Below are 25,700 nucleotides of genomic sequence, written 5' to 3' on the forward strand. Positions count from 1 at the left end.
ACACATACTAACATTTTTACATGTTAAGGATATAATTTAAATTTTAGATACAGAAAATATTTATTCCTATTACAATAATCTGTCTCCCACTAAAAGAATGGAATTTAAACATTGACATAAAATGTCAAAATTTTCTTTCTAATCCATCTCTGATTCAAACTTCAGCAAGAAGATTTTTTAACCACTATGTTCTTCCTCTTTCTCTTTGTTCAGGTGTTGTCTCCTAAGAATCTCAACATTCCCTCTAAAGAACTTTGAAGGGGTATGTACCCAGGCGTTTTAGTACAATCATTTTACATTGTGTCACTGCAAGAAGGGCCAATGACAAGAGACTCTGTACTTGAAGAAGTCAATGGAGCCATGGCTTCCAACTATATCAATTGTTTAAAAGAGACCTACTAAAGTACAAGATATACCTATATCAATTGAAGAAAAAGATGTGTAGACAACGAGGTGAGAACACAATCAATCAACAATATTAGGGAACACAAAAACCAGCCCAGATTATTATACCATCAAAACTTTCAGTAACTATAGATGGAGAAAACAAGGTATTCCATCATAAAACCAGATTAAACAATACCTATCCACAAAGTCAACCCTACTGAAATTAATAGAAGGAAAATGCCAACCCAAAAGAGTCACCTTCATCCACAAAAACCACAGGTAATATATGAGCTTACACAGTAGCAAATCCTAAAGAAGGGAGTTGATCACACAATGTCATCATCAAAAACAAAAAAAACAGCAACTAGCAATCACTTGTCATTTATGTCCATTAATATAAATGATATCAACTCACCTGTAAAAAGACACAGAATAACAGATTGGATACAAAAACATAATTCATCCATCTGCTGCATACAAGAAACACAATTCACCTTCATTCATTGACACTACCTTAAAAGGTTGGGAAAATATTCCAATCAAATGGACTGAAAAAAAACTGGTATAGCTCCACTAATATCTACCAAAGTAGAATTCAAACTAAAATCAATCAAAAAAGATAAAGAAGGGCATTCATCTTCATCAGAGGAAAAATCCCTCAAGAGAAAATCTCAATTCTGAATATGTATGCCCAAATACAAAGTCTCCCTCATTTGTAAAAGAAATTTCACTAGAGCTTGTATCACAAATTAAGCCTCACATCCTAATAGTTGGAGACTACAATACTCTCTCATTACTCAATACGTCTGACAGGCAGACACTTAAATGAAGAAAAATGGAAATAACAAATGTTATGACTCAAATGGACTTAACAGACATCTATAAAATGTTCCACCCAAACAGAAAATAGTACACTTTCTTCTCAAAATCATATAGAAACTTTTCAAAAATAGACCACATACTCAGTGACAAACCTCAACAGATAAAAAATTGGAAAAAGCCTAGTATTATACTAGTTAAAGTTAGAATTCAACAGCAACATTAATTTCAGAAAACTGACAAACACACAGAAATTGAGCGAGGCGCAACTAAATCACCACTGTGACAAGGAATAAAGTAAATGAAGTCTTTCTAAAAATTTAATGAAAATGGCTACACAACATTCACGCACTTATAGAGCACAATAGAACAGTGGTAAGAGGAAAGTTTATATTACTAAATGTTTACATAAAGAAGTTGGAAAAATCCCAAACTAGCTATTTAAAAGAAAAATTGAAAAGACTAGAATATAAAGAAGCAACCTCACCCAGGAAGAGTAGATGGCAAGAAGTGGTCAAATTGAGGTCTGAAATCAATAAAATAGAAACAAAGAAAGCAATATAAAAGATCAATGGCGTAAAGAATTGGTTTCTTGAGAAATTCAACAAAATAGAGCTTTATGTTTCTCTGACTTCTTTCTTAGCCTGTCTATTATCTATATATAAGAGGGATGCTGGTGGGTTTTTTTTAGTTATCTTGTATCATGCTGCATTATTGAAAGTGTTTATCAGTTGTAATAGTTCTCTTGTAGAATTTTTCAGCTCACTTATATAAACAATTATATATTCAGCAAATACTAAGCGTTTGATTTCTCCTTATCCAGTTTGTATCCCCTTGTTCTCCTTTTGTTTTGTTACTACTCTAGCTAGAACTTCAAGGATTATTGAATAGATAGAGAGTAGACAGCCTTGTCATGTTCCTGATTTCAGTGGTATTGTTTTGAGTTAATCACCATTTATGTTGATGTTGGCTGTTGGGTTTCTGTATATTGAATTTATTATGTTTAGGTATGTTACTTTTATCCCTATTGTCTCCAAGACCTTTATCATGAAGGGGTTGTTACATAATGACAAAATTTACTCAGAATCTAATGAAATAATCATGTGTATATTTTCAATTTCTTTATATGGTGGATTATATTGACATGTTTTTGTATGTTGTACTATCCTTGCATCTCTGGGATGAATACTACTTTTTTTGATGTGTTATTGAATTTGGTTTGCCATTATTTGAGTATTTTTGCATCCTTCTTCATGATGAAAATTGGTCTGTAATTCTCTTTCTTAGTTGTGTCTTTGTGGCATAAAGACCTGGTTCCTTGAGAAATTCTACAAAATAGACAGAGCTTTATGTTTCTCTGACTTCTTTCTTAGCCTGTTTATTATCTATATATAAGAGGGATGCTGGTGGGTTTTTTTTAGTTATCTTGTATCATGCTACATTATTGAAGGTGTTTATCAGGTGGGTAATATATCTGATAGTGTAAGGGTAGTGTCTAGGGGTATTCAACAGTCTCAGGATTGGTCCACTTATGTTATTTGGCAACCTGTACTCTGTTGATTGGTCAATTGTTTGTTATGGCCTATAGGCCCTCCCAGGGTGGTTGCTATGCTCTGCATGTCACTGTTGTGCACATGTACATAAAGCACAACCACACCTGGCAGAGTAAAGCGTAACCAGAGCAATAAAACACAGAACCACTAGCTAACATCATATTGGTTCCTTGACACAAGGAAGGCATCTGACCTCCTTGTGACAAGGACAGGTTGAGAAATTTCAGGTGAGCACATGTTAGCCTACCATGATAGCTAAAACAGGGTCTGGTCCCTCCATTCCTCACTTCTAGAAGTACCAGTGAGTGATAAGACTCAAGTCTGAATCCTGCCTGTTAGGGGCTCAAAGGGGTGGTAACAGGCCCTGTCATTAGCTGGCAGATTTTATGAGGGAGTAACATATTGTCTCTACATAAGGAAGTTCCCTTTTTATTTAGCAACTCAACCTGGAAAAGGGGTTACATATTCTTTCCTATGCTAGCTCCTGCTGATTCCATGGTGCTGTTAGGGAACCAAGAATGTGGGAACAAGAGACCTTGGCCTGAGACCCACTTCTCCATCAGCCTGGGGGCAGGCAGCCGTAAGACAATGTTTACTAAAAACATGTTTACTAAAAACAAGTTTAATGAAAACAATCCAATGTCCATAAGAAATGTTTACCGGAGCAGTAAGTTGCTGAAAAGGGCTCACCCATGGGAACGCCCTAACCTCGACCTTTCCAAAGACTGTCTCTTTCTGACCCCACCCAATACAGTCTCTGGTGTCAGAGCAGAACCAGCCAGGGGTAAGGGAGGGAGCGGAAGCTTTTCTTGATGGAAGCATTTCTTGGGAAGTTTTCTTGAGTCTTCTCGAGGCCTGCTTAAAGTTTTCTTTAAAGTGCTGACTGGTCTTTGTGTCATCAATCCCAACACCCTCCACACATTCTCGGATACAGGCTGTGCAACAGGCACGGCATAAGAAGGCTGAAATGCTAGTCAAAAGTAAAAAGCGAATTCAGACAAAGGGGTATCTATCAGAATCATTTGGTTGGCAGACTCTGTCGAAGACACAGGGGGGTGTCCACATCAGCTGGACTGGTTCACATCCATATCAAGTTCAGGGCTCACAGACTGTAGTTAGCAACTGAAGCACAGATGTGTCTGCCAGAAGCAGAAACCTGTTTTGAGACAGGTTTAAACTGCTAAGTGAAGTTCAAATTTATGTATTTAATTGGATCCACTTCTCACAGGTGAAAGGGACTCCGGATAAGTACAGTCTGTATTATCCCCCCTGTCTGTTCCTGAGGATGAGATTTTCTCCCCCAGTCTTGGAAATCCTGCCTTCCCGGATCACGAAAACTATGGATCTAAAGTCATACACCTCACAGCGCCACCTCAGACCTTTATAACTTATAGTCTCAGAATCTTCATAACTTGCATTTGTCCATCTTGTTAGACCTTTCTATTCTCAGACCTTTGTAAGTTACATAATCAGACCTTCATGCAGCTTACATTTTCCTACCTTCATATATATAAACCCTAAAATACCTGTTCCTGAAATCTGTTTTGTGACAGATCTACACTCTTACATCTTTAAAACTTTTACACCCTCAGATCCTTTTTCGGGAGCCATATTAAGGCTTGATTTTTTATATATAAAATCAGATATCAAGCTGACTATAGTCTTGTAGATTTGGCTGCTTTATGCTCTCAAGCTGACAACCATTAATAGTTTCAGAGATCTGAGAAGGGTAAATTTTATACAGTTTCTGAATCTATTAAAAAGTGACAGGTACCAGATATATACATTTAGTCATACCCAAATTTCTATTAGCCTTGGAGGCAGGAGTATCAAAGAATAGCATCAATATTTGGCAGGCCTATAAGGTGGGAGATTTTTCTCTCTGTTGAAGAGGGACATGGAAAAGACCAACCTTGTTTTGTCTAGGCAAAGAGGGTACAATCAATTTTCCAGTGTCCAGAAGCTTTGTCCACAATCTTGGCTAGTTGATGGCACCAGGTGTTGCATCTGAGCATCTTGCTCTCTGGTTGATTCCATCATAATCCAGGTGCAGGAACTGGGGTGCCTCATAATCTCCTTTGGAGATTAGGGTCACTGTCAGGGTCTAGCATTGTGTCAGATAGTGTGACTTTTTAAATTAAGATTTTAAGTGCCATATTCTGCAGATATCTGAAGCATTAGAGGTGTGTCTGTCTGTTTAGTGTATCTCAAGAGACAAAATTTGTCTTTAGCTTTTTGCCTTAAGAACATAGTTGGCTAGGTAGGGCTTTATCCATGCAATTAATTAATTTCCATTGTGACTTAACTGGATTTTAACTAAGTAAAATATTTGAGACTTACCATAGTTGAATTTAAATTGCATATAGACAGTGGCTACATTAACCCATACAGATATATTAAGCAGGACTGGGTAAAAGTAATGAAAACCAGAGTGTGATCTCTGATTTTCATGTTGTAGCAAGTAGACAGGATACGTAAAGATACAGAGTAGACTTGAAACTTGCATAGACAAGAAAGCAGATCCACTACTCTAGTGGAATAGACAGGATTTTACGTGAAACATGTGCCCTACCTGACCCAGGAACTATAAACAAGTCATGCACAACAGACCCAGTGAAAGAAGAAATTAGACACAAGGAAATAAAAGGGAAAATTTAATGAGTTTTGTCTGGCAGAAGCTGTCTAGGTAAATTTCTGAATAGGTAATTTTGTTTTCAGTTATTTGTTTAAACTTAACTGTTGAAAACATAGAGGGAATTAAATAAGTTTTATCCCTGTAAGTAACCATTAGTACTTAGCATGACTAAAATTAACAAACTTGTTTATTTACAAGGGTGGCTATTGACTTGTTTTTCTTCACATCTTCCATTAGGTTAGCAGCTTTGAAAAACTGGAAATTTATACTATCAGGTTTATATTTTAAATTGTAGCTCTTTAATTTAAGTACAAACATTAGCAATAAAACATCTTAAAAGCACGAATATCTCATAACCTTATGAATTTAAACATTTTAACACCTGTTCATAAAATGAATTTAGAGTCTCATAATGTCTTTCTGTGATACTAAAATTAAAATACCTGTTTTATTTTTAAAAGGCATTATCACCAGGATGACTGCTAAATTACAAAGCTTATAATGCTCCTATATAGAAGCATTAACATATTAAATCTTAATTAAAACAAAAACTTGTCTATAGGATGGAACCTCCTAACATCCATTTGGTCACCTTCAGTCAAGGTGGTGGTCCAAGTGTTTTTTCAACCTTAGCAAAATGGTTACCAGCCAGCCATGTGACCAGCTTGCCACGTGAATGACTACAAAATGATGGCAACCTGTACCATTTCTGTTTAGCTATATGTTTGTGACAAAACTAAGATTATGGCAGACAACACAGATAGAACCTTTTTTTGGCTTTTTGAGACAGGGTTTCTCTGTGGCTTTGGAAGCTGTCCTGGAACTATCTCTGGTAGAACAAGCTGGTCTCACAGAGATCTGCCTGCCTCTATCTCCCAAGTTCCTGGGATGACAGACTACCACTGCCTGGTTTCAGATAGAATTATTTAACAAAACAAGGTTACAAAATTTTCTTGAGAAATAAACAGAACTTTTAAAACAGAATTATCTTAATATGGTTAAAATTTTAACTTATATTACCAAATTTTACAATTCATTGTTTAAAGATATGAAAAACCACAGCAAATAGTTCACATTTCCCTTTCCCTTGTTTGGTTTTATTTACTTTAATGCCATGTCCATTTTTGTGGAAAGACTAGATCTGGCCAGATGGTTCAACTTCCCTGCACAGGGCAGAGACCTGGGGGTAGTGGGGTGCTGCAGGCAAAGACAGACCATCTGCCCACGCAGGGGCTTGAAGGAGATCCTGTGGCTTCCCTGTCCCAACATTCATGCCAGTTGTAGCAGCTGGAGTCCAGAGCCACTGCCTCATTATGTGCTCAGGTCAGTAAGAAAAGATCCCCAACCCAGATTCCACATGCACAGATGGGTAAGGACAGAGAGCAATCTATCAGAAAAGCACTCAGCTGGATTCCAGAGCTGTAGCTGGTCTGCAAGACCTCCTGGGTTCCAGAGTTAGGACAAAGAAAGGCTTAACACACACACACAGCCTAAACATACAACAAACGTTAAAATCACAGACAGATGAGGGCCCTATAAAAATCTCCAAAATCTTGCAAGTAACTTCAGATGGAGCAGGAAATTTGGTCCATGACCAACTACCCTCCTACAGATTGGGCAAACTGATTCCTGGGTCCCCTACCTACAGACCATGGAACAGTTCAGCTGCCAGCCAAACCTCCATGCTGAATGAAGGATTGGAGCATCCTCTCAATTCTCGAAGATGTACCCCTTTATAACATGTTTCTCAAGGGCCTATAGGCATGCCCTACCTATAGATTTGGCCAGCATACTTGCAGAAACAAACAATCAGAAACTAACACAGAACATACAACTCAGGACCCACCAATCCAGCACTGAATCAGGCAAGCAGGCTGAGGGCCTCAAAGGATCAGATAACATAAACCTGTCTAACCTGTCACCCAACCAGCAGGAGACAAAATACTCACAAACTGATCAGCTTCTCCAGAGGACCTTGGGGAACCCAATTCCCCAAATGGGTCTTCCAACCCACAAGCAGAGTGCAAGCTTCAAAGGAATCACAGCTCAAACAATCAGAAACAAAGACCAAAGTTTCAACAGTCAAAGAGAGAAAACTTTCCTGGGCAAAACAGAAAGTTCCCTTTTGTGGGGAGCCACTGACTCAATGAAAGGGGGATCTTGGTAGATTTGGGGGATCCCAGGTGAGACTGAAAAAGTTGTGCCCAAATTCTGAAACCCCCAAATCATCAAGATACATATTTTGATGCAAAAGCAAAGAGTGTTTTATTGTAGTTGTTTAACAAGCTAACCCCATTAGTATTGGTCTTTCATCAATTCACTGAGGCAGACGGCTGGAGAAAAAACCATGTTGGGATTTTGACGGGAATTCTACATAATCCCTATACTGCTTTTGGTAGGATTGCCATTTTTCCTATGTTAATAGTACCTATCCATGAACATGAGACATCTTTCTGATATATTCTCTCTTGTTTTTTCTTTAAAGACTTAACAGTTATTATCATATAGGCCTTTAACTAGTTTGGTTAGTGTTACCCAAGGTACTTTATATTATTTGTAGTTATTGTGATAGGTGTTGCTTCTCTATATTTCTCAGCCTATTTATTATTTGTATATAAGAGAGTTACTGATTTTTCTTAGCTAGCTTTGTGCCACATTTTTGAAGGTGTTTATCAGATGTTAGAGTCCCCTGGAAGAATTTTTTTAGGGTCATTTTTGTACACATACTTATCATCTGCAAATAAGAATGCTTGACTTCTCTTTTCCAATTTGTATCCATTTAATCTCATTTTTTTCTTATTGCACTAGCTAGAACTTGGAGTACTATACTGAATAGATATTGAGAAAGTGGACAGCTCTGTGTTCTCCTTGATTTTATTGCTTTGTGTTTCTGTGCATTTAATTTGACATTGTCTGTCGGCTTACTATTATATTTAGGTATATTCTTTGTAGCCTTGATCTCTCCTTTATTTTGAAAGAACATTGGATTTTTTTTCAAAGGCTTTTTTTGAGGATCTAATGAGATGATCATATGTTTGTTATTTCAGTTTGTTTATATGGTGGATCACATTGAAAAAAATTTCTACGTTGAACCCTCACTGCATCTCTAGGATGGAGTCTACTTGATCATGGTAGATACAATATATTTGTTCAAATTAAAAACAATGTTATTTTACATACCAATTTCAGTTCCCTATATCTCCTGCATGCTCACTCTATCAACATCTCCCAATCTTACCCACATCAATTTTCAGAGAGGATGGGGCCTCACATGGAGTATCATCAAAGATTGTAACATCCAACTGAGGCCATCCCCTGCATGTAAGCATAATGTATCCCTAAACAGGGAATGAGCTCCAAAATATCAGTTCATGCAATAGGGATAAATACTGGTTCCAAGACCAGGAGACACATAGACTTCCAGCTGACACCCACATTCAGGGGTCATGGTACAGTCTTATGCAGGTTCAAAAGCTGTATGTCTGGAGTCACTGAGTGCCCATTTGCTCAGGTCAGCTGTTTCTGTGGTTTTCCCCAACACTGCATTGACCCCTTTGCTAATCAATCCTTCTTGCCTACAATATGACTTTAGGGTTTTGGCTTGGTGCTTAGCTGTGAAGCTCTGCTTCTGCTTACATCAGCTGCTGGAGGAAGGCTCTATATTTGCATTTAAGTTAGACATCAATCTGACTATAGGAGAAGGGAATTTAATGTGCCCTCTCAACTATTGCTGAGATTAGTAGCTGGGATCATCCTTGTGCATTCCTGGGAATTTCTCTACTTCCCGGTTTCTCATTAACCTTATAATGTGTCCCTCTATCAAGACACCCCTTTACTTGCTCTCCATCTCTCTCCTTACCACAACTCCAACTTCCTGATTCCTAATGTTCTCTGCTAAACCTAATCTTCCTCCCTTCTCTCCACTCATGCGCCCAATTTACTCAGGAGATTTCTATTAGTGTCCTCCTTGATTCCTAGATTCTATGGGGTTGTGGATTATTTTCTGGTCATCCTTTGAACTATGTCTAATATGCCCTTATGAGTGAGTACAAACTGTTTTATTCTTTGTCTGGGCTATCTCATTCAAGTTGGTTTCTTCTAATTCACTCTATTTGCTTGCAAATTTGAAGATGTCATTGTTCTTTAGCAATGAGTAGTACTCCATTTTGTATATGTATCATATCCTTGTAGCCATTCTTTGGCTAAGATTGCTTCTAGGTTCTGGCTATTACAAATAATGCTTCTATGAACATAGCTGATATTCTTGTGGCATGCGTGTGACTTTTGGGGTATATGCTGTGTCTTGAGGGAGATTGATTCCCCTTTTCCTGGGAAACCACCATACTGATTTCCAAAGTAACTGTACAAGTCTGCATTCCCATCATCAATGGAAGTGTGTTCTCATTGCTCTACATCCAGCATAAGCTTTCATTAGTTTTTTTTGATTTTAGCAAGTCTTACAGGTATAAGATTGTATTTCAGAATTTCTTTGATTTGCATTCCCCTAATGGCTAAGGATGTGGAGCAATTCCTTTAGTACCTTTCAGCCATTTGAGATTCCTCTATTGAGAATTCTCTTTTTAGATTTGCACTCCATTCTTAAAATATAGTGTTTGCTTTATATTGTCTAGTTTCTTGTATATTTTGGAGATGAACCCTTTGTCAGGTGTGGAGTTGGTTAAGAACTTTTCCCATTTTGTAGGATGCCATTTTGTTTTGTTGACTATGTCCTTTGCTTTATAGAAACTTCTCAGTTTCAGGAGGTTGCATTCATTAATTATTGATTGCAGTGTCTGTGATACAGGTGTTACCAAGTTCAATAAGTGGTCTCCTGTGACAATATATTCAAGAGCAAGTTCCTCTTATTCATCTAAATGATTAAGATTTATGTTGAGGTCTTGGATCCATTTGGAATTAAGTTTTATACATGCTCATAAATATGGGTCTATCTGCAACCTTCTACATGTAAGCATTCAGTTATTCCAGCACCATTTGTTTAAGATGCTTTCTTTTTTCCATTATAAAATTTTATCTTTTTTCTCAAAAATTAGGTATTCAAGGATGTGTTGCTTCATATCAAGATCATTGATTCAATTCCACTGGACCACATGTCTGATTTTTGTCAACACAAAGCTGTTTTCATTACTATAGCTCTATAGTAGTGCTTGAAATCAGGGATGGTAATGCCTCCTGAAGTCCCTTTATTGTATAAGATTGTTTTGGCCATCTTGGCTTTTTTGTTTTTCCATATGCAGTACAGTATTGTTCTTTTACTTCCAGAGCCTGACTGACACACTTCAGTTTTGATAGATGACAGGTAAAATGGAGACTGCTGTTAGGATCCTACATATTGAAGAAATGGGCATGTTTTGATTGCTACAAATGTACCTAATAACAATTTTATTCCTTTTTAATCTAAACAACAGTGTAATTAATCATACAGTGTAGATATGATAGAATGAAAATTGATTTATGCAGTAGAAAAAAATCACTAATCCCAATTTGCTATATTAGGAGATTGCAAGCAAGAGACTAGAGGGTTCACTTCTCTGATTACTCAGTATACTTGAGGACTTTGGATTTCCTCTTCTTTCATGCATTGTGTTTGATAAATTTTAGGATGTTAATATGGTGTTAGATAGGTTTAGTTTATATCTACTAGTGGTGAATTTGTCTGGATTCATGAATACAGAATTATTTATAGTGTTACCAACCAGATTATTATCTATGATCCAAGACCAAAACAGATTTTCTAAAGTTAGCAATACCTCCTTAGTATCATATGGACTTTTCAAGCAATTTTACTTTATTCATGCTCATTAGAGTTATTTACCAAGGACCATCATGCTTGAAGTGTGTGTTTCACATTCATCACATTATGTGTTATCAATTGAATGCTTAGTACATTTAATAGAGTTTTCCTGATATGCCACACAAATGATACCCCACTTTCACAGCCTCATGAACCTGACACACAGCACAGGAAAATAAATTGCTGAGTCAGAAATGAGGTAAGAAAATGAACATGAAACATAGATAATAAACAGACACTTAATGTTTCTGAACATAGAAATTCCACAACCACAGGTATTCCCTTCAGAATATCATAGGGTCATCAATATTCAATTAAAATTAACACATTTGACATGTTTCCCTGAAATAGGGAAGACTATAATGATTTACGACTCTTAATGGGATGCACAGAAATAACATATATGGACAGCAAAGTCTAATGCAAGCAAAAGAATATTTTGACCCAAATGAGTAATGATATGTAGTATTCCCAATAGGAACTAATCAAAAGAAGTCAAGATTGGAATCCATATGCCATTCCTTGTGTATAAAATGTTTAATTTAAGATAAGCAATTATGGTCTCGAAAGACACCAAAAAAAAGATAAGCAATTATGGCACACAGAAGATGAATCACCATTTTTTTACTGAATTCAGTATCCACTATACTTTCTGAGAGACAAGCCCTCTGTCTCTTCTTGTGTTGTTCAATGGGCTTTGACAGGGAGATTTAGAGGAAGCAAATTGAAAGGAAATAATTCCTGGCAAGCAAGTACAATGTGGTAAAAGATAACAAACTCCTGTAGTACTTGATAAGAAGTTTGTATGTGCTCAGATACATCTGGGGTATGAAGTATGAGACAGAGAATGTTAGAATTTATTTAACTTTCCAATGATACATTTTCATCCCCAATATACCTAATTTATATATTTGTATTTTGTGGCAGGATGAAAGACTGGAATACTTCTCCTACTCTGGGATCAATGGTAAGCAGTGACTCAAATTATTTTGATATCCTTTCTGTGTTCCAAGACTGGGACTTTAAAAATTCAGCATTCTTGATCTTAGACATTCAATTAACATGATTTTCATGATATCATTCTTTTGATCATTGTTTGATATTCTCTGCATATATTATTTTTACCATTTTCAAGCCCTTTGTATCCTAGTTAACAAGTGTAGAATAACTGATAAAACCTAGTACACACTACACTAACTTGAACAATCCTTGTATTCTTGTTGACTTTAAAATACTGGTGTATAAATTATACTGTAATAACTTTCTTTTAGGGAAAATCTATGGCTGTCTTTTCAACTTTGAATTTCAGAAGTTCAAACTTAATTCTCTCCCAGATTCTTCATTTTATTTCCTACAAAATCCCAGTACCAAATTCTCTATCTGCCCTACAAGTTCCAATATCCAAGTGATGAGTATAATAGCAGAGATTTATCTAGAATATAGGTATCTAGAACATGGAACATAATTCATAAGTATTTGCCCTATCAGGATTCCATAGATATGAATTTTCAGAATGCACCCATTATGTTTTCACAACTTTGCAACTTGCATTGTATATTACAGGATTCCTCTACTTCTTTCATTAGAAATTTCTTATATCTTTAGTGAAAAATAATGTAGCTCATGTGTAATATTGTACACAACAGAACAATGTGTCATAACACTAAATGCGCAGGATGATGTGGCATAACACTCGATGCCCACCAGTACAGAAATTAGGAGGAATACATATTTTATACAAGCCATTGCATTTAAGGAAGTCCTGGAACTGACTCTTTTTACTTTTGTGTGCACAAATTTACCTGCTGTGATAATAACAAAAGAGGGAAACATGTCTCAAACACACAAACCTAAAAACAAGTATATCTCAAATTCTTATTTACCTATTAGTGATATTCAGGAATATTAATATAGCATTCCCTCTTCTTTCTATTTTATCTGGAGCATGGAAACTATGACAGAGGTATATGGACACATCAGAATTTAACACATTATTGATGTTTGAATCTTGAACTAGAAACTTAATACTATGCTGAGAAATAGAGGAGAGGATCATAAGGAGGAGGAATCTGCCTATATTTTTTTTCAAATTTTGATCCTATGTAATAAAAAATTGGAATGCTTGTTAAAGGACATTTAGAAAGAAAATGATATTTTAACACTTGAAATGCTTTTTAATTTGCTTATAGAAATGAGAGCTTCTGATAGGAAATCAACTTAGAATAATCTGCAAATATGTTTCTCTTTCATATCTGTAACTGTGGCACAATAGAATCCATCTCACATATGTGATGAGATGTAGAAGAAAATTACTTAATGTTCTCTCTGATTCAGTGTCTCTGTTGAGTAACTGAATAACAAGCCTCATGCACAATCTTGCTCTTATTTTTGGAAGCTAAGAAGACTAGCTAACCAAGACCAACTGGTTCCCTAAAGCTGGCATGTGCTCTGGTAAAACCAAAGTCTACTTCAGAAACTATAGGCTGAGATATGATGCTCTGTAGTTTCTATGACCAGACTGGTCTCCTGAAAAGCTATCAGGGATATGTTTCCTGTTATAGACCCTAGTGAAGGGAATAACATAGCATATTATAAAAATGAAGAGACATGAATCCAGACTCAAACACACAAACCACAAGGGTGTAACACTGTCAAATTCATGTGAGATTATTGGTGATATTTAGGGATGTTCATATTGTTATCAATGTGGTTTCTCTACCGACTTGAGCAGTAGAGAGAAGCTTCAAGAGAGGAGACAGAAATGGGGCACAAGTTTCAGAGGTGAGCATAGTATTGAGATTCTTAAGATAAAATGGAAAGTTAATACTGGGCTTTGACATACAGGATAATGTCTTGCAGAAGAGGAGTAGCATTAGGGAGAGTCTGAGCAATGTAAGACCAATCTACCAAATTCCACTTAATTAATAGATTCTCATGAAATCTAAAACATAGGATGTTTATGTGCTTAGGTCTTAGGATGCTTGTAATGTGTGACTCATGAGTCAGAAATAATTGCCTAGGCAAATTTCTGTTACTTATATATTTTATTTATGTTTTATTTCAGGTTAAAATCCAAGAGGGCTACTTATTACATGAGAGGTAAAAGTAAGGAGATAATCATATTATGGTGACCTGATTTCTTTGTGGTAAGACTGGGAAATTATTAAAATAGGGATATATGAGACCAGAAATTCAAGAAATATGATTTTTGAAATGTCAACATTTTGAAAGTTATGTTTAGAATTGTACTAAAAGTATCAAGTTTACCTCTTACCACTTTTCAGTATTCTGTCATCTTAAATTCCAGAGCAGAATTCCCTTCTCAAACTAGTCACAGCTTAACAAAATACTACCATTACCCATAGATTTGTTGATTTTAAAACAACAAAGTTTTGAATATGTTATGCTTAATTGACTTTAGTATCAAACTCAAATGAAAGTTTCTGTTTAAAGGTTAATTTTAGAAGTTCAATCTTAATTTCTTCCCTTGTTCTGATTTTGTTCTGATTTAAAATCCAAAAATCCACCATACTTCTATGTCTACCCTTTCTAATGCTGTTCCCAAACACTACATGGCCACAGAGACCTGTACAGAATGTAGGTTCCCAGAGCAGAGAGAATAAATTTTAAGTATTTGACTTATATAATTTCCATAGACATAGATTGTGCAAAGCACCCACTGTCTTTTTATTGTTCCATAAATTCCTTTGCCTGGTCCATGTGCCTCTTAGTTTTTTTAAATGGGGAAATCCACAAAACTTCTTTTTTTATGTAACTGTCTTATCAAATGCATCTTATTGGATATGTGAAAAAAGGAGGGTGTGCCATAACACTAGATGTCCATGTATAGAAAATTGTGAAGGAATAAATTTTATATTCAACATTTTGCTGTTTATGGATCCCCAAATTTCAACCTTTGTAAACTTATGTCAATAAATATAACATGGTGTGATAAGAGATTAAGCTAGGCTCACACACAGAAACCACAAACATGCCTTTCTGAAATTATTCTGAGATTATTTGTCACATCTTTGAATACTTACTGAGCTTTCTCTGTGGTTTCTATTCAGACTAGAACAGATAAACTTTCAGGAAAGAAATGGTAATGAGACACAATTTTCAGTATTTTACATATTATCGGTAGTTTTCAGGATAAACTGGAAAGTAGATATTAGATTGAAAGAAAGAGGAAAGATCTTCATGTTGAAAAGGAGGTGGATGACAATGAGAAGAAGGATAAAAGGAGAAATAATCTACAAAATTGCTCTTGTTGAATAGACTCTTATGAAATTCAAAGCAGGACACTTTTTAAAAGATGCTTAGGAATCAAACACAGAATTTTTAATGCCTTAGAACATTTTTGTCATGTAAATGAGACTTCAGGATAGGGAAACAAGTCATAAAAGTGCTCCAATGTGTTTCTCTTTCTTATAAGTAACTGTGGCATAATAGAGTATTTAATATGTTGCTCAAGTAATAAATGTCTCAATATGCAGGACACAAGTTATGCATGCTATGTCTGATGCAGAACCTCTGTAGACAAACTGAGAAGCAAGCCTGATGTACAAACATTATCTCTCTTTCCAATGGCCAGGAGCCTACCTAACCTAGGTTACACTATGAGGGAAAAGCATTAAGAAGTGGTATTTCTAAGCCAGGATAGTTAAAACAATCTTGTGCAACTTAGAAAATTCTAGAAGACGACAATCCCTGTCTTCAAGCTCTACTACAGATTTGTAGTAATAAAAACTACTTGGTAGTACCATAAAACAGTCATATGGATCAATAGAATCAAAGCAAAACACATGATATCAATCCACATACCTAGGAACACATGAATTTTGACAAAGAAGTGAAAATAATACAATAGAAACAGAAGGTATATTCCACAATCAGTGCTGGCATAAATGGATGTTGCAATGTAGAAAAATGCAAATAAATCCGCATCCATCACCTTGCACGACACCAAAGTCTAAATGGATCAAATACTGCCACATAAATCCAGTTACACTAAACATTATAGAAGAGAAATTGGGACGTAGCCTTGAATGTATTCATATAGGACACCACTTCCTGAATATAACACCAGTAGCATAGATACTGTGATTTGCAATTAATAAATGGGACCTCCTGAAACTGAAACATTTCTGTAAGGTGAAATACTTTCAATAGACAAAATGGCTACTACAAACTAGGGAAAAGACTTTTGTCAACTCCACAAATCACAGAGAGCTGATCTCTAAAGTATATAAAGAACTCAAGTATCTAACCATCATAATACCAAATAATCTAATTAATAATGTGGTAAAGGGGATGGAGAGATGGTTCAGCCACTTAACACTAGGCTCAGAACCAAAAAATAGGGTACAGATCTAAACAGACAATTTTCAGCAGAAGAATCTCAAATGGCCAATATACACTTAAGGAATTCCTCAGCATCCTTCATCATCAGGGAAATGTAAACCAAAATGACTCTGAGACCATCTTATATCTGTCATAATGGATAAGATCAAAATCACTGTTGGCAACTTATGCTGGAGAGGATGTGCAGTAGGGAGAACAGTTCTCCAGTGATAGTGAAAACTTGTAGAGTCACTTTGGAAATGAATATAACAGCTTCTTAGAAAATTGGGGAATCAATCTACCACAATACCCAACTATACTAATTGTAGGCATATACCCAGAGATGCTCAGTCATACCACAGGAGAGTCGCTAAGTTATGTTCATAACAGCATTACCACTTCTCATAATAGCCAGAACCTATAAACAAACTAGTTGTGCCTCAGTCAAAGCATGGATAAGAAAATGTGGTACATTGATATAACGGAGTGCTACTCAGCTTTAAAAAAATGATGACCTCATTAAATTTTCAGACAAATCTTGATGTAACTCTAATCAAACAAGTGAAAGACTTGTAAAACAAGGACTTTAAGTCTTTGAATTGACCATCTACTATAAGTTGATTGGTGACTTCCTTAATAACATCAGAGGTACTCTATGCAATAACTGATGGAAGCAGAGACAGAGATCCACAGACAAGCACTGTTATGAGCTCCAAGAGTTTCAAAGAAAGACAGAATGAGGGATTATATGGGGAGACATCATGGGGAAACCCACAAAAACAACTTATCTGAGCCTGTGGGAGCTCACGGACCCTGGATCAACAGACAGGGAGCATGCATGGGTCTGACCTAGGCCTTTTGCATGTTTTTGACAATCATGTAACTTGGTGTCTTAGTATGGCTTCTTACAGTGAGAATAGGACCTCTCACTGTTACTTAGCTAGATTGTGGTAACCTGTTATCTGTGGACAATTACCTGAACCTGCCTTGACATGAAAGGATAAGCTCATTCTGCCTCAAGTTGAAGTGTCATACTTTGTGCAAAATATGAGAGGTCTGTCCATTTGTGAATGAAGGTGGAGTATGAGACGATGGTGAGGGTGGTATATTGGAAAGAAGAGGAAATGAAAGGAGAGAATGGGAGGAACTGGCTGGTTAGCTTTAAAATAAATAAAAATTTAATTTAAACAAAGAAGAGAATGGGAAGACAGGGTCTTTCTCAATCAATGGTGACAAGTCTCTGAGGACAGTGATTGACTAATATGAAGGGATATCTGACACCCAGATAGAGGCTTTCTTGATAACAGTTATGTTATCAGTTCATGGCTATCACTCTTATGTTTGAAGGGTGACAGATACAAGTGAAGATTGGATTTTGAGGTCTGAGATTTTGAGGAAATGGCAATTTCCAGTGTCCTAAAATTGATAGAATACTTTCTTCATTATTTTGAAATCCATCTGTAAACCACTGTATCACACCTTTTACTGTACATCAGTTTTTAAGCAATCAACTGACACAGGCCTGAAAACAGAGAATTGAAAGAGGTAGAAGCACAACAATATTTCCTTAGCAGCCCACATTCTCTTGCAAGTGAAGTCTACATTCCTGCATCTGATAAAGTGCAAGGAATAGATTGTAGGACTCATTGCCAGCATAATGTAGTATTTTTAAGGGATGTATATTTCATATCCTTTCCCCCAATTTTGCATCAATCTTTGTTAATTCATTGTGTTTTGAGAATCATTTGTGTTCTATGTATGGGCAGTGAACTTGTCATTCTTTTTAGAAACTGGATTATCTCTTCATACTAATGATGATCTTAATGTGCAGGCACCAGGTCAAGAGAGTTTTTAGAATTTGACCTGTTAATCAAATCAACCACATCTTACAATCATAATGTCTTCTTGACATATTTTTAAATGTTATGCTCAAAGTCTTAAGCTCAACCTCTTCTTGAAGTATGATGGGTGAATGGTATTCTTAGGTTTGATTACTTTATTTAGTTTTAATAAGAGTTTGAATGTACTCACATCATAAATTCTAGTCAGGAAAAGAAAATGTATTGGATCCACACACTCCACAATATGTTTTCTTTTCAACCTAAGCCAATTTCTTTTCAGTTTCAACTGGTAATTCTCTTGGACTATATAACGAGCATGCTTCCCACCAGTCTGGTCCCAGAGTTGCATCAACCACAAATAACACATGGAAACTCTACTAATTACATTGGTGTCAGCCAATGGCCAGGGCTTCTCACTGGCTACTTTAATCAATGACTATATATGTATATGTATGTGTGTTTGTGTGTCTATGTATGTATGCATATATGCATATATATATATATATATTTACATTTCTCTAAGGATTTATCTTTCTGAGGACACCATCATGATGTGTCCTCTTTTCCCAGGATCACATGGCAACACTTTACCCTTGACTACATATTCCATAACAATCTTTGAATCCTAGTTGTACCTATCTTGCTTCCCTGTTGACAAACATTTATTTATTTATCAACAAATAAGTAAAACATATACACAGAAGAATTTCCCCATGAGGCCAAATACATCCTAGTCCTCTTTTAGGGACTTATTCAAAACTTTCAGTTCATAACCTTCTAATCAAATGTTGTCTGTGGTTGATAAATCTCCCCTAGTATTTTTTAAGATCATTGAGAGACCAGTATCAAACTCTCCTTATCTGTACTTTCTATTGTCTAACCATGTTTCCTAATGTGTACTTTCTATGGTCTAATTTACTGTAGGCCTATTTTATACCATGAGTAATTAATAGAATCACTACTCTGTCACTTTTAGGAGGAATTTATAGTCCCTGGTGAGGTAAAACTTCATTTCCTCACACATTTTTCCAAAATATATATCTTTGAATCATCTAACAAAATATTATCCATAAAATAGTAAATTATAGATTGTGGAAATGGTCCACTAATTATTTCCAATGGCTTTTGCACAAATATTTGCACAGAGTAGGGCTTTTTAACATTTTCTATGGGAGGACTTTCCACTGATATCTCTTGGCTGAGAATTATTATAAGTAGGCCCCATTAATACAAATTGTTCCCTATCTTTTACTTGTATAGGCATAATGAAGAAACAGTCTTTTAAATCAGTATCTATAATAAGCTTTACTTCAGGTAAGAAAAGCCAAGGTTATTCCAGGCTATAAAGAGCCAATCAGCTGAATTACTTTATTTATGGCTCCCAGGCCTATCAGTAGTCTAAATTTCTATAATTTCTTTTTAGTAGCAAATACAGGATAATTTGAAGGGCTCATATATTCTTCAATATGTCCAGAATTCAGTTCTTCCTGAGCCAGCTGGTATAGACCCTCTAGTTTCTCTTAAAGTCATAGGCCATTGCTCCACGAAGACAGGTTTACCAGTTAACCATTGTAACGGTAGGGCTTTTAGTTTCTCAGTGAGTTTGACACTTGTTATATTCTAGATTTGTACAGTCTGTATGGTCAGAATTGAATTATGGTTTATTGCTGATACCAGAAAAATGTTAATCTGGGTATTGTATTGCTTCAACAGATAATGGTGCTATAGATTCACTGCTATATTACTGATGGTAATCTATTGCCTTCTTTGTCTCTTGTTGATCTACACTCATTGATCCAATATTGCTTTTGATGCAACTTCTACATAATTCAGAAGGTTGGCGCCTTCTATTTGTGTCATTCCCAGTAGAAACATTTTTAGGAATGGTCTGTCGACAATTTCTTCTCAGATGTCTTATTTTGCCACAGTTAAAACATTTGGTATTTTGATGTTTCTTCATATCTTTGGTAATTGCTTTTAATACCCAACCCTCAGTGTTGTAATCAAAGGATACAACAATGAGCCGGGCGGTGGTGGCGCACACCTTTAATCCCAGCACTAGGGAGGCAGAGGCAGACGGATCTCTGTGAGTTCGAGGACAGGCTGGACCGACAGCCTCCAAAACAATACAGAGAAACCCTGTCTCATAAATCCCCTCCCAAAAGGATACAACAATGGCTGTGTGTAGGATTTATTCATCCATTGGTGATGATCTGAAATTTAAGGGGTCTCGTAAATTTTTGCTTTCTAAATTAACCATTTCAAAAACAAGAGATTCAATGAGTTCTTGTCTACCTTCTGGAAATGTTACCCCTATTTGTACAGCTTCAGTAAATCTTTGCAAAAAGTCACTAAAGGGTTCTTTTGTGCCTTGTATAACCTTAGTGCAAAACTCAATTATATTCCCTGGTTCTTAAAGTTTGTACCAAGCAATTGAAACTGCTGTATGGCATAGGAATATGTGTCCATTGTCTGTATCTTGAGGATCTACATCAGCATAGTGGTTCTCATCACGATTTGACAATGGGAAGTCTCATATCCTTTGACTCTTCATTGATGTTCAAGGGTCTTTGCTTCCTCCAACCAATATGATTTCCATTACAGCTGTGAACTAAGTTTTAATACTACTGAGACTAATTGAATCCATTCCTTTGAAGAGATTCTACTTCTTGTAGTCAATATCTTTACTAACTGCCTCACATATGATAAATGCAAATCATAATAAACTAGTGCTGCCTTAATAAATTTTGAGTCTTTCTTGTACATAGGCTCAAATTTTCATTGTATATATCCTTCTGGATGTTTAGTATCTGTTGAGTTTTTAGAAACAGCAGCAGGATACATCATAGTAGATGATGATACAACTTTTGCTAAATGAACTCATACTCTGAAAGTTACTGGCTATTCTAAATCCCTCTTATGCTCTTGCCCTTGTACCACAAAGTCTAGCTTACTAGTTTCAATGAGTTCTTCTTAGGCCTATAATGTATTTATTGTTGTTTTGTGAAGGGTTTGAACCTCTTTAGCTGTCAATATTTACAACTCTTTCATTAGAACAGCCAGTTTCTTATTCTCATTATTCACGTGTTATACCAGGGATTTAATTTTATCCATGGATGGTATCTTCTCTTCTTAGAGATTATTTGGATGGCAATCAGATTTCCTTACAAAAATGATATTCTATCGGTAAGTTTATCAGGAATCTTAGACATGAAATTCTTTTTTCCTTTGAAAAGTTCATTTCTATGTTCCATTTTGCATATTATGTTTGTCAAATTATGATTGCCATTTTCAATTGTATGAATACTTTTTGCTAGGCTCTCATTACCAGTCTGAAGAGTCTGCATCATTCTATAAGTTTCTCATTCTTGGCTCCATTATCCAACCATTTCTTTTAGGATATGATATGAATTACCAAACTAATAGTAACTATGGCTAAAAGTATTTATGTCCCAAATAGGTCATACACTTCTAAAATTCTATCCATAGCAGAAATGTAAATGTTCTTAAACTCCTGGGTGGTGATATTATTTGCCACTGACATGAGATTAATTAACAGATCAACTACCTAAGCCACAGGCCCCAACACCAACTAGAAGAAAAGAGATCTCATGTACCACAAGGCACACATGCACCCACTGGAATAAGAGATGGGTAGATGACAGTATAAGAACACATTCAACAACATGAAGAGCAACATGATACCACAAGAGATTAGGGATTCTTAGCAAACAAGACTTGAACATCTCAACGCAGATTGAGTAGAAGAAAACCGCATTAAAAACAGCTTTATGGAGATGATAGATACCTGTAAACAGGAAATGAGAAAATCGCTTTAAAAATGAAAGAAAAGACAAAACTTGGGGGAAAAATGGAGGAAAAGACAAACCAAGAATTCAAGAACTCAACAAATCAGTTAGAGAAAGCAAGAAAACCCAAGATAACACAATCAAACAAGTGAAGGAAACAATTCAATACTTCAACAAAAATAGAGGCAATAATGAAAGCTTAAACTGAGGGATTACTGGAAATAGAAAACATGGGTAAACAATCAGGGACTATAGAGGCAAGCATAACCAACTTAACACAAGAGATGTAAGAGATATTATCAGGTTTTGCAGATACACTAGAAGAAATATGTTAATTGATCAAAGAATCTTAAATCCAAAACAAACTTTAACACAAAATATTCAGGAAATATAGGACTTGGTGAAAAGACCAAACCAAAGAATATGGGAGAAGGTGAAAAAGTCCAGTTGAAAGGCAGATAAAACATAGTCAACAAAATCAGAGAGAAAAGCTTTCCAAACATAAAGAAGGGCATGCCTATATACACCAAATAGACCAGACCAAATAAAAAATGTTCCATTGCCACATAATAATAAAAACACCAAACATGCAGAATGAAGAAATAATATTAAGAGCTGCAAAGCAAAAAGGCCAAGTAACATACAAAAGCAGACATATCAGAATTGCAGCTGACATCTCAGTGGAAATTCTGAAAACCAGATGATCCAGGATTGATGTTCTACAGACACAAAGAGACCATGGATGCCAAACCAGACCACTACTTCCAGCAAGGCTTTCAATCACAGTATATAGAGAAAACGAAATATGCCACAACAAAAGTATGTTTAAACAATATATATCCACAACTCCAGCCATATAGAAAGTAGTGGAAGGAAAATTTCAACACAAGGATATAGGTTTACTTACAAAAACAGGCGATATATAATCCCACATTACCAAAACTCAAAAAGGGAAATATATACACATAATAACACCCCCACCACCAAATCCAAAATTAATAGGAATCATCAATCAATGGTCATTAATATATCTTAATATCAATGATATTAGTTTTCCTAGAAAAAAACAAGTTAATAGAATGGATACAAAGACAGAATACATCTTTCTGTTGCATACAAGAAACACAACTCAAAATCAAAGGAAGAAAATGCCTCACAGTAAATGACTGGGAAAAGTTTGTCCAGTCAAATGGACCTAAGAAACAAGCTAGTGTAGCTATCCTAGTATCTAACAAATTAGACTTCAGGTTAAATATAATCAAAAGATACAAAGCAGGTCATTTCATATTGTTCACAGGAAATATCCATCAAGATGAAGCCTCATTTCTGAACATCTATGCCCCAAATATAAAGACACTGTCATTTGTAAATAAATATTAATAAAATTTAAATCACACATAAAAATCCACATGCTTATAGTGGGAGACTTCCAGTCTCATCACTGGACAGGACTATGAGACAGAAATTTAACAGAGACATGAAGGCCCTAACTGAAGTTACGACTCAATTGAATTTAACAGACATCTATAGAATATTCCATCAAAATATAAAATGATGTACATTCTTCTAAGCACCCCATGGAACTTTTCTAGAACCCAGCAGATTCTCAGCAACAAAGCAACCTTCAACAGCTACAAAAATGTAATAACCCCCTGTACCTTATCAGATCACCATAGTTTAAAATTACACTTCAACAACAACACAAATTGCACAAAATCTATAGACTCATTGAAATTGACCAATATTTAACTACATCACTCCTGGGCCAAGAAATAAATAAATAAATTAGAGACTTCCTAGAATTCACTGAAAATGAAGGTACAATATACGCAAAGTTATGGGAATCTTTAAAAGCAGTGCTAAGAGAAATTTCTTAGCATTAAGTGCCCACACAAAGAAACTGGAGAAACTTAAAAACATACCTGAAAGCTTAGAACAAAAAGAAGCAAACTTAACCAGGGGGAATGGACACTGGTAAATAATCAAATTGAGGGCTGAAATCAATAACATGTAAACAAGGCAAACAATATAAAAAACTGAAACAAAGAGTTGGTTTATGAGAAAATCAACAAGAGAGACAGATATTTATCCAACCCAACCAATGGCAGGGAGTATATGCAAATAGAAAAAATCAGAAATGAAAAGGGGGACTTAACAACAAACACTGAGGAAATCTAAAGAATCATAAGGTCATAGTTTGAAAGCCTATACTTCACAAAATTCAAGAATTTCAAGGAATCTGACAAATTTCTGGACAAATATCACTTGGGAAAATTAAATCAAAAACAGATAAGCAATTTAAATAGACCTATAATCCCTAATGAAATAGAATCAGTCATCAAAAATCTCTCAACAAAAAGCACCCATAGGGCCAGACCATATCAGTGCAAAATTCTACCAGAGGTTAAATAAGACCTAATACGAAACTCTTCAAGTGGTTCCACCCAAGACAAACAAAAGGGCCACTGCCAAACTCTTTATAAGAGGCTGTAATTACCTTGTTACCCAAACCACACAAAGACACAACTAGAAAAAAAGAACTACAGACCAATCTACCTCATGAACATTGATGAAAAAAATACTCAGGTAAATATTGTCAAATCGATTCTAGAATGCATCAGAAAAATCATCCACCACAATCAAGCAGGTTTCATCCCAGAAATGCAGGGATTGTTCAACATATCAAACTCTGTCAATTATTCCATCAAATCACAAACTGAAAAAGAAAACCCACAAGATCACCTCAGTAGATCCTGAATAGAACAGAGAACATCCAGGAAGGTGATGCTACTACTAAGGAGTTTCAGTATTCAGCATATAATGGACAATTGTAAGATTAAGTGGAAAATATGGAATGGACTAGGAGATGGAGGACAAATAATGGGGCAGAAGAGGAGGACTGAGGTAGAATCTTTCAAAAAGATCTTGTTAGATAGATTCATATAAAACCTAAAACCTAGAATGTCTATTAAAATATATTTACAGATCACCAATGGTCATTTTTATTCATTTTAAACACATCTTCTATATTTTATTTATGGATACCAGATTTCATGATATAAAGTCATAAAAACACTCTTTTATGTTCCCCTTTCTAGTACGTAACTGTGGCAAATAAATGATTTTATATGATGTCAAATTTATGTATTACATAAGATGTTTGGGATATTTTATTCATGCTATCTCTTGTTAAGTACACTTATTGAGACACAAGAGGAGCAAGTCTGTTTCAAAATGCTGATCTTCATTTTCAAAACAGATGAGATTAGCTATCCCAGCTTTCACAAGGCAGGGGGAAACTCATGTGTTCATGGGACTTTTCTGTATTGATGATGAAAACAAATCTCGGAGGATGATGATAGACTCATACAAAGGGCAATCTGAGGTCAAGATAGGACGTTCTTTTCATGACAATTTTCCAGAATATGCCTAACATGCTACTGTTTTCAAGGATGACAAGTAACAGTGCAGGATGGATTTGTTTGGTTCCCCAAATTTTGA

General features: G+C 35.7%; 1 long non-coding RNA gene and 1 other non-coding gene across 46 annotated transcripts in view; both read left to right on the plus strand.

The window, feature by feature from the left end:
* Positions 1 to 25,700, plus strand: part of LOC106022685 — a 216,861-nt gene that overhangs the window by 121,630 nt on the left and 69,531 nt on the right. For 42 of the 45 annotated variants that reach the window (XR_005871882.1, XR_005871887.1, XR_005871885.1 and 39 more), the window contains 3 exons: positions 214 to 262; positions 12,134 to 12,173; positions 14,271 to 14,305. This is a non-coding gene — a long non-coding RNA (uncharacterized LOC106022685). Of the gene's footprint in view, positions 1 to 213; positions 263 to 8,441; positions 8,526 to 12,133; positions 12,174 to 14,270; positions 14,353 to 25,700 lie in introns of all 45 variants that reach the window. The other 3 variants (XR_005871855.1, XR_005871850.1, XR_005871853.1) reach the window with 3 other exon arrangements.
* Positions 25,523 to 25,587, plus strand: LOC121135013. Its single transcript, XR_005872206.1, has one exon. It is a non-coding gene; the product is annotated as a small nucleolar RNA SNORD109A (small nucleolar RNA).

This window comes from Mesocricetus auratus, unplaced genomic scaffold (genome assembly GCF_017639785.1).
Source record: "Mesocricetus auratus isolate SY011 unplaced genomic scaffold, BCM_Maur_2.0 Super-Scaffold_100030, whole genome shotgun sequence".
NCBI classification, from domain to species: Eukaryota; Metazoa; Chordata; class Mammalia; order Rodentia; family Cricetidae; genus Mesocricetus; species Mesocricetus auratus.